The sequence below is a fragment of the Pistacia vera genome, unplaced genomic scaffold (assembly GCF_008641045.1).
Source record: "Pistacia vera cultivar Batoury unplaced genomic scaffold, PisVer_v2 Contig227, whole genome shotgun sequence".
In the NCBI taxonomy this organism is placed as follows: Eukaryota; Viridiplantae; Streptophyta; class Magnoliopsida; order Sapindales; family Anacardiaceae; genus Pistacia; species Pistacia vera.
Genome location: NW_022196032.1, coordinates 885,374 through 901,918, shown reverse-complemented (window position 1 = coordinate 901,918; position 16,545 = coordinate 885,374). Strand labels below are relative to the sequence as shown.

Sequence of the window (16,545 nt, the reverse complement as noted above, 5' to 3'; positions counted from 1 at the left end):
TCCGATCAAAGGCCCACTACCCAACCCAAAAAACCAGTCGCAGTGTGAGAACCTCTAGCTTAAGTACACACTTGGTTGTGTAAGATCCCATGTGGATCCTAACATAATGTCATTAACTATTTATTGAAATTGGGAATCTGTCAAATAAAATATGCAGCATGGAATAAAATTACAGTTAAAACTAGTACAAGTAAAGGTGTATTAATTTATTAGTATGCCATATTACAGCAGCATATACGTAAACGATTTCTCTGAAGCATATTATTGGAGTACTTTTTATTTTTCTTCATAAAAGTTACAGAGAAAAACTTATAGACCAACAGAAACCATAATATATCTCATCATGGATCCAACTCAGATATGTATGAATATCTTCCTGCAATCTCAATTCCATTAATACATGTCCCGTCCTGTATCGATCTCTGTAGATTTTGTATCAGTGACTTTGAGAGACAATTGTTCGAAAACCCCAAGAAAAGAACAAAATGCAATGAGGGTAACGTTAAGTTATATAAGGGTTTAGAATTGAGCCCAACAGATCTTGGTGTAAAAGGCACAGTAAAATGACACAAATACAAACTAACAAAGAGCCAGTAAGGCTAGGACGTGTTCAAAATATGGCAGTGAGAGCGAGGGTTAATAGACTAGAAGTAAAAAAGAACCAACTTCCTCTTATGATCATTTTGGTTTTGGAAGAGAATGAAACAGGAGATGCTGTTCAGTTGAATAGCAAATGGTGCAAATTCAAGAGCATATTTGGTCATTGGTGTCAACACAGTTGCCCATAAAGCTATTTTAGTGACGATGAGATGGGTGGCTGCTAGAGTGATTTGCGAACTCACTCCAGGGCCAAACAATTTCGCACCCATGAAGGCTAGACCTATAAAGACATGTGACTAATGCAAACTCACGATAGAACCTGAAAATTGAAAAAAAAAAAAAAAAAAAAAAAAAAAAAAAAAAAAAGAGTTAATTATTAGTAATTAAATGAACATTATTTGTGCACAATATTATAGCTATATCTAATTAATATTTATTTACTATTTATAGAAGTTTTGGATATCTATACGTGTGGGATACTAGTTACTATGTGAGGACAAAACCTATGTAACAAATAATGATTTGGTTAAATGTTTAGGTCACTATTATAAAAAAAATAAATAAGAAGAAACATTTATGAATCAAAATATCCTACCATATTTCGTAAGACACGTAAATTCCAATTCTTGTGTGAAGTCATGTGAAGAAAATATGAATGAAAACTAAAGTATGATTGCCAACCTTGGTAAATTTCGACGAGCTTTCATGGCTTTGTATAATCGGGGAAAACAAGATGGCCAGCATAACTAAAAATGTAAAGGCCAAAATGGAAGGAATTTTATCAAGTTGTAGCACTGGAATTTTATGGTTTGCTTTAACACCTCCAAAAATGGCGTGCATGCCACGGATATAAATAGAATGACATGATAATACCACCGGATGATAGGAAAGATATGAAGACAAATCTCTGAGCCACAAACTAGGCAGTGCTACCAAACTGCCATCACGGTAAGTATCTGAGATGTCGATATTTAGCCCATGACAGTTTAAGTTTCTCCCAAAAAGACTTTGATGAATTTGTCATGAAGAGAAATGTTGTATGACCACAGGGCCATGAAAATTTCTAGGTAGATGAAAGTTGCTGCAATAACTCTCCTTTTTTTCAATGCATTTTGTCCAATATCAACATAGCTTCTTGACTTTGGATTTTTGTCAAGACATTTGCCGAGAAGATGAGAACTATAACACATATAACACCAAGTCCAATCACAAGAATACAGACGCCCACCCACCATTTTCTAAGCATATGGATAGATAACTGCCACGACCTGAAATATAATGCTGGACATATATGTAACTAATTTTGAGCTTTATATATGAACAAAATGATGAAATAAAAAGAAGGGTTTATTTAATCTTCTACTACAAGTCATTTAGTATTCACTCATCCACTTTGTTTAGAAAGTATAAAAAATTGGGTTTTTTCAAACACCCTCTTACAAAATATGAACAACCCCTTGATAGAGTGCTTTTATTACTTTATGAATGAAGTGTTGAGTTATTACTAAATGATCTCACAAGAGAAATAACCCTAAAAAGAAGTAGAAATCTTTACCAATGAGCATTCCAATCAATTGAACAGCATGAAGAAACGAACTATTAGCTCGGCATTCTTATTTTCCTCAGCAATACGGATTCCTTTACAAACTTCAATATCGCAAACTTGTTCACAGCCAAGTTCGCACCATGCATCGTCTCACTCGCAACTTGATTGCCATTAAGAGACAATGCTTTTTAGAGCATCTCAAATTTCCAATGAATTTCCATATGTTTTCGCACATGCTTTTTGGCAATTTCCAGCAAGCTTGGGCAATAGAATTATAAGAAGAAAGAAACTTGTGGTATAGCTTGGTAATAACAAGTGAAAGAGTATGTTTTATAGGGAGCATAAGAAATGGATTGATTAAATAAAAATTCCTCAATTTCTAAGGAGATTCCCATTAATTATTTATGGCAGAAGCAAAACGAAATACGTAATACTAACTACCATTTGCAAGTATCTTGGTATATGGGCATATGAAGATGGATAGACTATTTTATGCACCAAGTAATAAATAGAAACTAATGTCAATTTAGGCACCAACTAAGAGACATATCAAATATTGTCAGGAGAGTTGGCAAATGGAACTAGTTGCTTTCATTCCCCGCAAACATTTATTCATATATCAAAACAATATTGGCAGTTTGGAACGAAAGTTGTTTTATTTTCAATAAATCACTGCCTAATTAAATTTTTATTTTTACAGATAAACATACAATTCATGTCCCACTTAAAATTAATAATCAATTTGGCTAGCTAATTGCATTATACATGTACTAATTAAAATAATATGTTTTTACTTTCTCTTGTATTTTGTTGTTGGTTTTAATGTTGTAAGAGGTTTCGCTCACGAGCCTCCTAAGATTCAACATTATAATAAATCTTCCTGAGATTTTGGAATAAACAAAATCCTCCAACCATCAGTGATTATTAGTATATTGTAAAATTTATAATGATGGTTAATAAAAATTTACTTAATTGTCTTTCTACCGTTTATTTTAATACCAAAAAATTAATGGTAAGTGAATTTCTATTATTTCTATAATTTATGGGTTTTTGTTATTTAATTATATCTAATGGGGATTATCATTGTTAACCTATGTTAATTGATAAGTAGTCCATTTAGGTTAGCCAGAGAAATAGTAGAATAATATAGTGAAGTTAGGTTGCATCTGGAATATAAGGTTGTGGGAAAACAGGAAAGCTTCAGCTATACGTATTTCCTTTACTCTTATTCCCATGATATGTTATATCTTTCTGGCATCTTTGAGAGAATTTCCATACCTAGTGTTTGGGAGAAATGATTCCAAATAATCATATCTTAACATGAAAACACCCCCTCTGTCCCAATAAAAAAATACTATAGCTATGTGTGGAAATTCCATAAGAAAATGATACCAAACGATCACATGAAATTTGAAGATATATATAGGAAGATATAGCTAGTGTGCTCAAATATTGGCTATAGATTTTTTGACTTTATTATTTTCCCACACATGTAAACATCTAGCGTAGCTTTAGGCGGCTCACTTATTCTTCTTTAATACATGTGGCTCACTTACGTCGGCATGCTATATTCTTTGAAAAATATTTAGTTAGAAATTCATTTTAAATATTAGTTAAAAATTCATTTTAAATAATATTGTATAATAAAGTTCAATGGCCAAGACATATGGAAGGAATAAGCACCTTCTTCAAAAATCCCATGCATTGATACTGTCCCTTTTTGAACTTGATTATTAAGAGAAAAAGTCAAATGAAATTGATGAGATGTCATTTTGGAAAATTCCTAAATAGGGCTGACATTAATTATGTTTTAAATTTGATAAAACGAGGTAAATATATATAGTCCAATGAGATATCCTGAGGGACTTGCGTTGTTTCTTGAAAGTTTGATACACTTCATATTTAATTGATATAGGTTATTATGATGTAAGTGTGGGCTACAAATTTTGTTGAGCCAGTAATGAGAGGGCCCAATAAATTATTATTAAAAAGCTAGGTCCCCATCCAAACTACGAATGATTAACGATCCATTCAAAATATCGTCATATTTGCACTTATTGGAAAGAAGACAAGCCTCTACGATCGACAATCAATCAATTCTATGTATTTGAATACATTTGTGTATCAAGCTATGGCTCAAACAGGTTTGTCTAACCTCTAATTTATTTTATCTCTGGGATGTGATTGTAAAGAAACTATATTGAATTTTGTGATTCAATCTTTGAGATTGTATGATTATTTGTGATTATATTCATGTTATTAATCTCACCTGGTATTAGAGCCACACATATTAGATTAAAATCTGAAATTTGAATTACAATCAAGGTTTGACAATTTTGTGAAATTAGGGTTCCTTTGCTTTAAGATAATTCCAATTTGGATTTTTTGAATTGAACCCCATTATTGCAAAACTGAGAGTTATAATATCAATTTTATTGTTTTTCAACCCTAGCTGGCCTTTTCATTGCTGGTATGGTGATTCTCTTCTTGCCACTTCGGTCGCCGTGGTGTGAGCACATGGCTCACACACTGAACCCATAATAGGCTTTAGAAGATTTTTTTCCGACCATCAGAGAAGAGGAATGGCTATTTTTTGGCTACTAGAGTCGCAGAATTGCGATCTGATTTTCCAGATCGTAATGAAATTGTCATATTTCAATCCTTGAGTGCTAAAGTGTAATTTTATAAATGTTGAAGGAGCTACTATTATTATCAAACAAACAAATACAAATTGTTTTCTAACACGAAACCGAACATAAAAAGGAGCCCTAGACCTGGCCAAAGAGGTCAAATCAACCCAGCCAACAAAGCCAACCTAACCTAATCAACATGGTCAAACCAAAGTCAAACATGGTCAAACTAGGTCAAACAAGTCAATCTGGTCAAGCAACCGGGTTAACAGACCTAGACCTAGACCTGGTCTACTGACCCGTAGACCCAACTAGATGCTCCAACCAAAGTACACGTGCGCATGAGGAGCCTGTAGAGCTGCTTTTTTTTTAGCCATAAATTTTTCATAATTTTTCTAATATTAATTTAGAATTATTGGAGCGATTTCCTAATTTTTGGATTGTGGAAAAATATTAATAAATTATTATATGTAATGGTTGGTTTATTTTTTTTTTTTTTTTGATGAATATTGCTTGGAAAATTCTGGGAAAAATTGTGAAAATTATTTCACTATTACTTGAATATTGTGGCATTTGTACTCTCCCATACTATTTTTTATATCTTATACATTGTCATATGTGGTTAATTATGTACATAGTTGAAGTATAAACCTTGGGGAAAAATTATTGTTCACTAAATTAAAATGCAACAGGATTAACTTAAGACTGTCCGAGATAATTGGGTATTATATCTTATGAGATCTTAATTATGGCAATTAAAATGCAATAAGATTAAATTAGTTGTCCAAAATAATTGGGTATTATATCTCATGAAATCTTATTTATGAAAATTGAAATGCAACATTTATAAATTAAGATTGTCAGAGATAATTAAGCGTGTATCTCATGAAATCTTAATTATAGTGATATTTTTTAGTATCATTAGAACAATTTTGTAGTTGTCGAAATGTTTAGTCACTAAAGCACTGCATTCATTGAAGCTTGCAAAATTTTTCATTTGATAAATGATACATTCTTTTAGTTTATGGCAATATTACTTAGTATGATGAAAATATTTTTGTAAGTTGTCAGAATTTTAATCGCCAAGCGGTGCATTCATTGAAGCTTGCAAAATTATTCATTTAGTAAATGATATATTCTTCATTTGTATGCATATAATTTCCTGCCCAAAGATGGTTATTATTTGTGTCAAAGTTGTGGTGGCATAAGTAAATTTTTGGAAATACATTGGTCCTAAAAAATTCAATACACTCAAAAGTTTTTGATTTTTTGTTTGACATGTGTTTTCTTATTATGTGGAGGATGCATGAACAATGGCCTAGAAAGTCTATTTGTCCATAGGGGATAGTCTTTTGAATGTCATATGTTCTCATTATAATTTTCATAACCTTATGTATGGACACTAATAGCATGTCATTTCACAGCCCAAAGGGGGTTAATGGTGATGCACCATGAATCCCTATAAGCATACACATGACCTTTTAAACTGTTTTTACTATTGCCTAAATATTACTTTCTTAATCCATTGATCATACTATCAAGATGACAATGATTAAGTCGACTGGATGGATTGGGGTGGTCATGCTAACCGCCTCAAAGTGAATTTGATTATTCAATCCCTTCCTTTAAGTTATAAACCATTTATAACTAACTACAATCTCAATAGGATTGAGCGAAACCTCCTGAATTGCTAAATGAGCTTAAAGAATTTCACGAGCAAATGGGAAAGGGAAAGGACATGAGGATGTCTTTGTCCCCTCCCTAGCAAGGCCAATAAAAGGCCCAAAAAACAACAAAAGAAAGGTCCAAAAGTTGACCCAAATAAAGCTTCAAGAGCCGCGTGAAGGCGAGAAGGCCAATGCAAAGGGAAAATGTTTCCACTGTGGGAAAGATGCCACTAGAAGAGGAACTGTCCTCAATACCTAAACAGTCTGAGGAAAGGCAAAGGAAAAGAAGGTACGAACCAATGTCTTATAATTGAATATGAATTAAGTGTAATTTAGATAGTCATTTCTGGATATTAGATTCCACACCATCTCATGTTTGTATGTCTTTACAGGTACTTTAGAATAGTTTTGAGTGACAAAGGGCGAGATCATTTTAGGATGGAAAATGGGGGCACGAGTTGCACGAGGCCATGGGGGCATGCCCACTAAGACTAACTTCAAGGCATGTTTTGATTTATTTAAAGTATTGTACTTTGAAAAAGCCACTAGAAACATCATTTTATTTCTGCTTTGTGTAAAGCAAGTTACTATGTACTGGTTAATGGAAATGAATGTTCAATACATTTTGGAAATGTTTTAGTTGGTAAAGCTGTGAATGCAAATGGTTTGTATGTCTTAGAACTAAATGACTATGCTTCAATCAATACCATTTCTAATAAAAGAACTCGACCTGAATCAAATCCTAAAATTCTATGGCATCATAGATTGGGTCATATAGGAGAAAGAAGATTAGTATAGCTTGGAGAAAGTGGGATCTTAAACTCATTGGGTTCTAAACCCTATCCAACCTGTGAATTATGTCTCTAAGGAAAGATGACCAAGTCTCCCTTTAAGAGTAAAAGAGAGCAAGCTAAAGAATTATTAGAACTCATACATACAGATGTGTGTGGACCATTTAGTACTTTAGCTAGGGGAGGATTTGAATACTTCATTACCTTTACAGATGATATGTCAAGATATGGGTAATTGTATTTAATGAAATACAAATCTGAATCCTTTGAAAAATTCAGAGAATTCAAGAATGAAGTAGAAAATCAAATTGGAAAGAGTATTAAAATACTACGATCAGATCTTGGAGGTGAATACTTGAGTATAGAGTTTCAGGAGTTCTTAAAAGAAAATGGGATCATCTCATAATTGACTCCTCGCTATACACCCCAGCTTAATGGAGTGTTTGAAATGAGAAATCCTACCTTATTGGATATCGTACAATCGATGGTGAGTTTTACATACTTGCCAATGTCTCTGTGGTGGTATGCTCTCCAGATTGTTGTGGACGTCCTTAATAAGGTCCCGTCTAAAACTATCCAGAAAACACCGTATGAGATATGGTATGGAAAACGTCCAAGTATGAATTATATGAAGATTTGGGGTTGTCCAGCTTATGTTAAATTAGTTGGGTCCAATAAGCTGGATGTTAAATCTGAGAAGGGTCGGTTCATTAGATCTCCTAAAGATAGTTTAGGATATTACTTTTACTTCCCAAGTGATCAAAGAGTTTGGATAAGTAGAAATGCGCGCCTCCTCGAGAACGAGTTCTTGGAAGAAGGTAGTGTTGGAAGAAATATTAAACTCAAGGAAGAGTTTGAAGAGCCAAGAACCGAGATTGCTGAAGTTGGAACGTCCACTCAGCGAACCTCAGTATTAGATACTATGGTACCAGTGCGAAAGTCTTCTAGAATATCAAAACCTCCAGAAAGATATGGGTTCCTACATGAGCAAGATTTTGAATCTTACTTATGTTAGAGTAGGTGCCCTAGAGCCGATCAATTATTGTAGAATTGACTCTTTGTAATAATGTTCATTGATCAATAAAAGGCATTGTATTCTATATCGCGTAAATCATCATTGTATGTATTGATATATGTCCTTAGAATGGTAGAACCATGACGAGGGTATCAAATGTTTCAAATCTTGATAGTGAGAACCCTATGAGCATATATGTGGCCATTCTAGAAACGTTCGTAGCCCTAATATTATTCTGAAGTAAAGGGCACAAATAATACAGTAAGGCTATCATAGTGTTGAACGACCCTGTCGAAAGGCAGTGATTGATCTCATGTGCTCGGATGGATGTCTCATGTGCTCTGAGCACTTGTAGTAGATATCAATCAGATCCAGGTGAGCGTCACTGGATGGCTGTCAAGAATATTCTTAAGTACTGAAAGTAGATATGTTCTTGGTTTATGGAGGGGAAGATGAGTTCACTATAAGAGGATACAGTGTTGCTAGTTTCCAAACGAACAAAGATGATTATCAATCGCAATCAGGGATTGAATATTTTGTCTCAATATAGCTGCAGTGAGCTGTAAGAGCTCAAATTAGTGTAATGCAGCGAATTCTACAATTGATACTAAGTATGTCGCATTGTTTAATGCAGCCGTATAGGTGGTTTGGATTAAGAAGTTCATTATTGAACTTAATGTGGTTCCAAGCATTGCTGATCCAGTATAGTTCTACTGTGATAACAATGAAGCCACAGTTGTGGCTGAGGAATCACAATCTCACCAGTAATTCAAACAAATACTTAGTTAATTCAATCTGATCTAAGAGATTGATTAGAAAGGGAATGTGTAGATTTGTAGAATACCTACTAACCCACTATTGGAGTTTCTGTTGTAGTAGAAGCATGATGGGCGCTTGGGTCATTCAATGTTGAGTGCATGAATGATTGGCTATAGTGTAAGTGGGAGATTGTTAGAGTAGGTACCCTAGAGCCGATCAATTATTATAGAATTAACTCTTTGTAATAATGTTCATTGATCAATAAAAGGCATTTTATTCTATATCGTGTAAATCATCATTGTATGTATTGATATGTCCTTAGAATGGTAGAACCGTGACAAGGGTATCAAGTGTTTCAAATCTTGATAGTGAGAACCCTATGAGCACATATGGTGGCCAGTCCAGAAACGTCCGTAGCCCTAGTATTATTCTGACGTAAAGGGCACAGATAATACGGTAAGGGTATCATAGTGTTGAACGACCCTATCGAAAGGCAGTGACTGATCTCACTTATTAAGTTTGTTTGGTGACAACCTAGTGCAAACATGGGTGCTTGCTGTAGGCAAGTTCACTGGACTGACCTACCAGAGGATTCCATATGGATGGTAACCCCAGTGTCTATGGAACAAATCTTCTAACGAATGATGGTGCATGTGATCCTTAGACTTGAGATCACCAGAGCGCCTTGTGCACCGATTAGTGTATTTTGACACTAGCCTAACACAGTTCTATTCAGAGCTGTCAATACGGTGGTGATTGGCTACATTAAGGACTGTATCAAGACTATCGTGGATAGACAGAGGATTCATCACTCCCGGATACGGGAGAAGTTATCTCACAGCGCAATTCAGTAAATGGAAATGACACTAAAACTGTGGCCACAGTGGGATTGAGTTGTTGCTCTATCCAGTTTATTATATAGGTCATTGGTCCAGTAAGTAAATACATAATATCGAGAGTAACCGAAGGTTGACACTATTTCTATGCCTCGGTCTCGTCGAGATAACGGATGATGAAAGGATCGAATTGTACGGTAACCATATCTTTGACAGGTAGCTGCTTCGCTGAATCCGAATCTATCGGATGCCCATGATGCCTTGCTAGCGGCCAATCTTGGTCTGTGTGTAGTGAGACGATTAATTGGTGTTAATCACGATACTACACACTACCGGTATGATGAGGACCTTATGGGTCACACACATAGAAGATAATTTAAGAACTAGTTTAGAAGAATGGCATTTTTTGTCTTTTTAGGCGAAAGGGTATTTTGGTAATTTCACAATGCAATTAAATTTGCTGAGGTCGTAGCCTTTATTTAATTTGACATTAAAATTAAATAAGTGAGATTATGTTTAAATATGTGTTCGCATATATTTAAATAAATTATCATTATGGTTAAATGTTAATATATATATATTATAAATATATATTAATTGAATTTAATTGAGATAATGATAAATTAACATTAAAATATCTTAAAGGGGATGTTTGGATACAAGGGGTGTTTGGGTTGGAGCCCAAGCCCATTCCATGATGGAATAGGGTATAGTGTGCACTATATAAGTGCACACTTTGTGAAATATTAAAATACACTTATTCATTTCATTCAAAGAGAAAAGTTCCAGCCCCTTTACATTCTCTCACGCCAGATTGCAATTTTTAATAAAATCAAATACACTTTGATTTCTTTTTGGTTCTTAAAGGCTAAAGAGGATCTAGCAAATCCCTCTTTAGTTCCTTAAGGTTATTTTCGCGTGGACTACACTGGTTCGATCCTACACTTGGGTTGTTGCGAAATACGTTCAGAGACAAGTTGGAGGAGCCTCCAAACATGTGTATGATTTCTTAAACTCTAAACTGATTTTCTGCAGATTCTTATTTTAATGTATAAACTGTAAATTTGTACCTTGATCTTGGTTCTAAGGAACGATCCGTTGTTGAAAATTAATTTTTTTTTTCCGCTGCGAAACTTGATCGTTTCCTAACAACTTAGTGGGAGTAGATAATCATGGTGATGATCTTAGAAGCTACGAAGAAGCAATACTGGATAGAGATTCAGGAAAATGGCTGGAAGTGATGGATTCTGAGATAGAATCAATGCATGCCAATCAAGTATCACTTATGGATCCACCAGAGGGAATAGTTCCTATAGGTTGCAAATGGGTTTACAAAAGAAAAAAAAAAAAATTGGCAAGGATGGGGAGTTAGAGACCTTCAAAGCTCGACTGGTGGCGAAAGGTTATACTCATAAACAAGGATTGGATTATGAGGAAACCTTCTCGCCTGTAGCTATGATTAAAGCCATCCGTATAATGTTAGCCATCGTAGCATACCATGATTATGAAGTTTGGCAAATGGATGTCAAAACAGCTTTCCTTGATGGGTTTATTGAGGAAAACATCTATATGGAACAACTGATAGGTTTTGTATCCTCTGCTGAAAAGCATAAGGTACGCAAATTGCATCGATCCATTTATGGATTGAAGCAAGCTTCAAGAAGTTAGAACATTCGATTTGACGACATAATCAAATCATTTGGTTTTGTTAAGAATCCAGATACAAATGGGTTAAAGATCATGCCATCACTTTTCTCATATTATATGTAGATGACATACTTTTGATGGGAAATGATATAGGCATGATGACAGAGGTTAAAGTTTGGTTGTCCAAAACCTTCTCGATGAAAGACTTAGGAGAAGCGACCTATGTCCTTGGCATTCGTGTTTATAAAGATAGAACGGAAAGGGTAATTGGATTATCCCATAAATTGTACATAGAAAAAATGCTAAAAAGATTTAGCATGGAGAACTCTAAGAGACGTCTCTTACCCTTCACTCACGGTCTTCATCTTTCAAAGGAGATGGGTCCAAAGACCGATGAAGAGCGACAGTGGATGCGTAATGTGCCTTATACGTCTGCCGTAGGCAGCTTAATGTATGCAATGCTATGTACAAGACCTGATATAACTTATGCTGTAAGTGTTACAAGCAAATATCAGTCAAATCCAGGGGAGAAACATTGGTCGGTTGTAAAATCGAACCTTAAGTACTTAAGAAGAACTAAGGATCTAGTTCTGAGTTATGGATGTTCAAAGTTAAACATTCAAGGATACTTAGATTCTGATTTCCAATCAGATGTTGATGATGGAAAGTCTATGTTAGGGTACATTTTTATATGTAATGGAGGTACTGTTAGTTGGAAAAGTTCCAAACAGACAATCACATCAGACTCTACTACAGAAGCTGAATACATTGCTACTTCAGAAGCAGCAAATGAGGTTGTTTGGATGCGAAAGTTCGTTATTGAACTTGGAGTGGTTCCGAACATGGCTTACCCGATAAGCATGTTCTATAACAATACTGGAGCTGTTGCACAGGCAAAGGAACCAAGGGCACACTAAAAATCCAAACACATTTAGCGCAAGTATCACATTTTGAGAGAATTCGTTGAGAGATTATAATTCTGAAGACACCTTCAGTAGAAAATGTAGCTGATCCACTGACTAAGGCGACGACACTGAAGCAATTGGACCATCATCTTGAGAAGATGGGTATTAGATACAACATCGAATGGCTTTAGTGCAAGTGGGAGTTTGTTAGAATATATTAGTGTATGCCCTAGAAACCATTCGCGTTGTCGGTTTCAGAGCATTTTGTCTTGTATCAATGTATCATAAATAATTGAAGAAATAGTTCTTCAATTCATATATATATATAAATTGCTTCATTTATTCAATCATGCATTTAAAATAAAGTATGTATATGAATTTTCCAGATAATTCATTTAATTGGTAAATGAATTATCAAAAAGAGTTTCCTACAGAAGCAATATAATTTGGGCAATTATATTGCATAGTAGGCATACTAGATGCTTCCGAAAGATATCATGAGTTGATATAAGTACGGATGACGATGATAGTCATGTCATTGGGGCATTAGTATGGATTAGCAGTTGGTGAACTGTTTTCAAACGTGACCAAATCACTTGGAAAAGCATGTAGTCAACGATTTGTCGTTTGGTTATGTCAGTGCACGATGTAGTCCTTTGACCTGAGACATTGTAGTCGGATCCGATACGGATGCTTATGGTTCATACGGTGTATAAGTACGAGACTAGTCATGTTTTGTATGATAAAGCATATTTGGTCATGCGTTGTTCATATGCGGAAACGAACGATGGTCAAGAAGGGATCCATTGACTTAGAAATATAGAATCAAGAGTACCGCTGACTCCATCCGGATTCGAGTTCCTGGACGAACGTCGATAAATGTCAGAAATCGGAATCTCTTGCTAGAGTCTATTATTAGTCATACGAAAGCAAGTTCGTGATGACGAGTTCCAGAAATATTGATCGACGATTCGGTAGAAAATCGAGTTTAGGTTTTTGACGTTCCATGAATTCGTACTCGATCAGGACATATCAATGGAAGGACTTTACCTGCATGGTACATATGATCTTCGCCAAAGCGAAGGTTGATAAACACGTCATAGGCAAAGTAGAGAAGTACCATATTATGTGTACGTGAAGACAGTAGTGTCCACTCTACTGATACTGAGAATCACACTTAAGGTAATGGTTGGAGCCATTGGATTGTGTGATTGGCTTATTGGCTTTTTCACATTGAGGTTGATAGTAAGAGCTATGAACTGGTGTGGATTAAGTTTGTTAGCCTACCTAATCAACTCATTTTGGCTTATTTGCCAAAGCGAATGTGTGAAATGGGCAGGTAGGATGGATCTCGGTCCACTAGGAAAGTCAACGGGCTTTCCCGAGTTAAAAGTGAGGGCTATTGACTTGAGTAAAATAATGGGAGCTTCGTTTATAAAAGACCATATTAAATATAATGAACATGGTAATAACAGTTACTTATTCTGCACTTGTAGATTCACTTAAAATTGAGCAAAATGATCTCAACATCACTGCGACAAATCATCGAACTAGGAGAGAAATGGAATGGTGAAAATTTCGTTGACTGGTATAGAATATGAACAATATACTTCAGTCAAGCGATAGATTATACACCATTGAGCAAGCTTATCACCAGAGCCTGCTGATAGTCTATCCATGAGACTCGGTATGATATATGAGCATACATGATGCAAAAGCGAAATGAATAGATACATTGTGCTTGCATCAATGGCACCATTACTGGACAGTAATGCTAGAAAATGGATTTAGCTTCTATTCTTCATTTTCTTCAAAGAAATGAGAAGCATATGGTGTCTCAGTCGTTATTCAGATGTAGGATGAAAGAGGGTACCAAAATTGGCAATCATATACTCAAGTTGACCGAGTATTAAGAAGCTTGAGATTTTGGGATGTGGACTTAATGAAGGTTTAACGATAAACCTAATAATACAATCTTTGCCAGCTTCTTATTCTCAATTTGTCTATGACTCATTGAGGAAGATAAGAAGAACACCCTTTCGAGCTTCTGGATTTGTTGAAGGCTACTGAGTCAGGCATGAAAATGTCAGAAACATTAACGTTGGTTGAAGCCAGCTCAAGTGAAAAGGAAAGGGCTCAAAGTCATGGAAAGAACTGTTGCAGAAAGGAAAGGCGTTTGTCCATTGTGGGAATCCCGCCACTAGAGGAACATTGCAAGGCCTTCCTAGCAAGAGGGAAAAAGAATTTTACTTCTTTCGTCAAGTAAGTTTTTGAGATCAACTTATCCTTGAGTTATTAACACAAGATGTAGTTCTCACATTTGATTGATGTGTAGGGATACGGCAGAGTAGATTGCTAGCCGAGGAGAGGTGGACCTACCAGTTGAAAATTAATGAGCAAGTCGTGTTGCTTTGCTGTAGGATCTTATTGTCTGATTTTTCGATGGGCTTGTTTCTTAGAACTTGTGGATATTAGATTTTTCTTCAGTTTGTAGAAATTATTTTCTATGTCCACTTAGGACAAATGAGAGTATTAATTTACTAATGGTTATTGTCCTTGTATAATAATATTCTTTATGGAATTATTTCATAATAATATGTTCTTAAGAAAGACAATAAGGATAATCTCAAAATGACAACAATGCCAACTTTGGCAAGTTGAGCTAAACATACCTAAAGGATGTGGATAGTATCATAACTCACCCCTCCGTAAACACCCCACACAATGGAGTGTCAAAAAGGAGAATAGGACCTTACTTGACATGGTTAGGTCCATGATGAGTTTTAGTGATCTACCTGCATCATTCTGGGGTTATGCCCTAGAGACTGCGATTCACTTATGACCGTGTGCCGTCAAAGTCTATAGATAAGACTTCATATGAACTATGGAGTGGGAGAAAACCCAACTTGTCTTATCTAGGATTGGGGTTGCGAAGCTTATGTTAAGAAATTGACTTCGAACAAGCTGGGCCCAAATCCTGTAAATATATATTTGTGGGGTATCCAAAGGAACTAAAGGATATTATTTCTACCACCCAGAAGAGCGCAGAATTTTTGTTGCTCATTCTAGTGTCTTCCTAAAAAATAATTTTTTCTAAGAAGTACTAGTGGGAGAAAAGTAGAACTCGATGAAGTTCTAGAACCACAAGATATACTAAACGAAGGACGGGATGTGTGCCACAAAAGGCGGTTGAACATCAAGAGGAGGTTTACTCCACAACTAGTGGATCAAAGTGAACCATCTCAGGTAGCACATGAGCTACGTAGACTCGGGAGAGTACGCCATAGCCTGAGAGATACTTATCTTGTGACTTAACATGGTGACGTACTAGTCTACCAAGACAATGAACCCAAAACCTACGAAGACGCCATATTGGATCCAGATTTCGTTAAATGGCTTGAAGCCATGAAATCTGAGATAGACTCCATGTACCAAACCAAGTATGGTCTTTGGTGGAACCACCTGAAGGGGTAAAACCCATAGGTGTGTAATGGATCTTCAAGGAGCAGACTGACATGGATGGCAAGGTGCATACTTATAAGGCACGACTGGTTGCCAAAGGTTTCAAACAAATTCATGGTATTGACTATGAAGAAACCTTTTCGCTGGTTGCTATGATTAAATCCATCCGGATTATGCTTGCAATTGCTGCATATCATGACTATGAGATTTGGTAAATGTGATGTCAAAACAGCTTTCTTGAACAAAAACCTTGAAGAGGCTGGTGTATATGACACAACCCGTGGTTTCGTTCTGATGGCAAGCTGACAGGGTATGCAAGTTGAGAGATCCATATATGGACTCAAGCAAGCTTCAAGGAGATGGAACATTCATTTTGATAAAGCCGTAAAAGAATTCAGTTTTATCAAGAACGAAGATGAGCCCTGTGTTACAAGAAAGTGAGTGGGAGCGTATGGCATTCCTAGTGTTGTATGTCGATGACATACTTCTGATCAAGAATGACATACCGAACTTCGGACGGTAAAGACTGGTTATCCAAGTGCTTCTCCATGAAGGACTTAAGGAGAACAACCTACATCCTGGAATAAAGATATATCGCGATAGATCCTTGGCCTAAGTTAGAGTGCATAATTGACAAAGTACTGAAAAATTTAGTATGAAAACCAGAAAGGATTTTTCCGATGTCAC

The 16,545-nt window shown here is 35.7% G+C and overlaps 1 pseudogene; it reads right to left on the bottom strand.

Moving 5' to 3' along the window:
- Window positions 1-579: 579 nt before the first annotated feature.
- The window catches only part of LOC116130950, a 31,040-nt pseudogene continuing 15,074 nt past the window's right edge, over window positions 580-16,545 (bottom strand).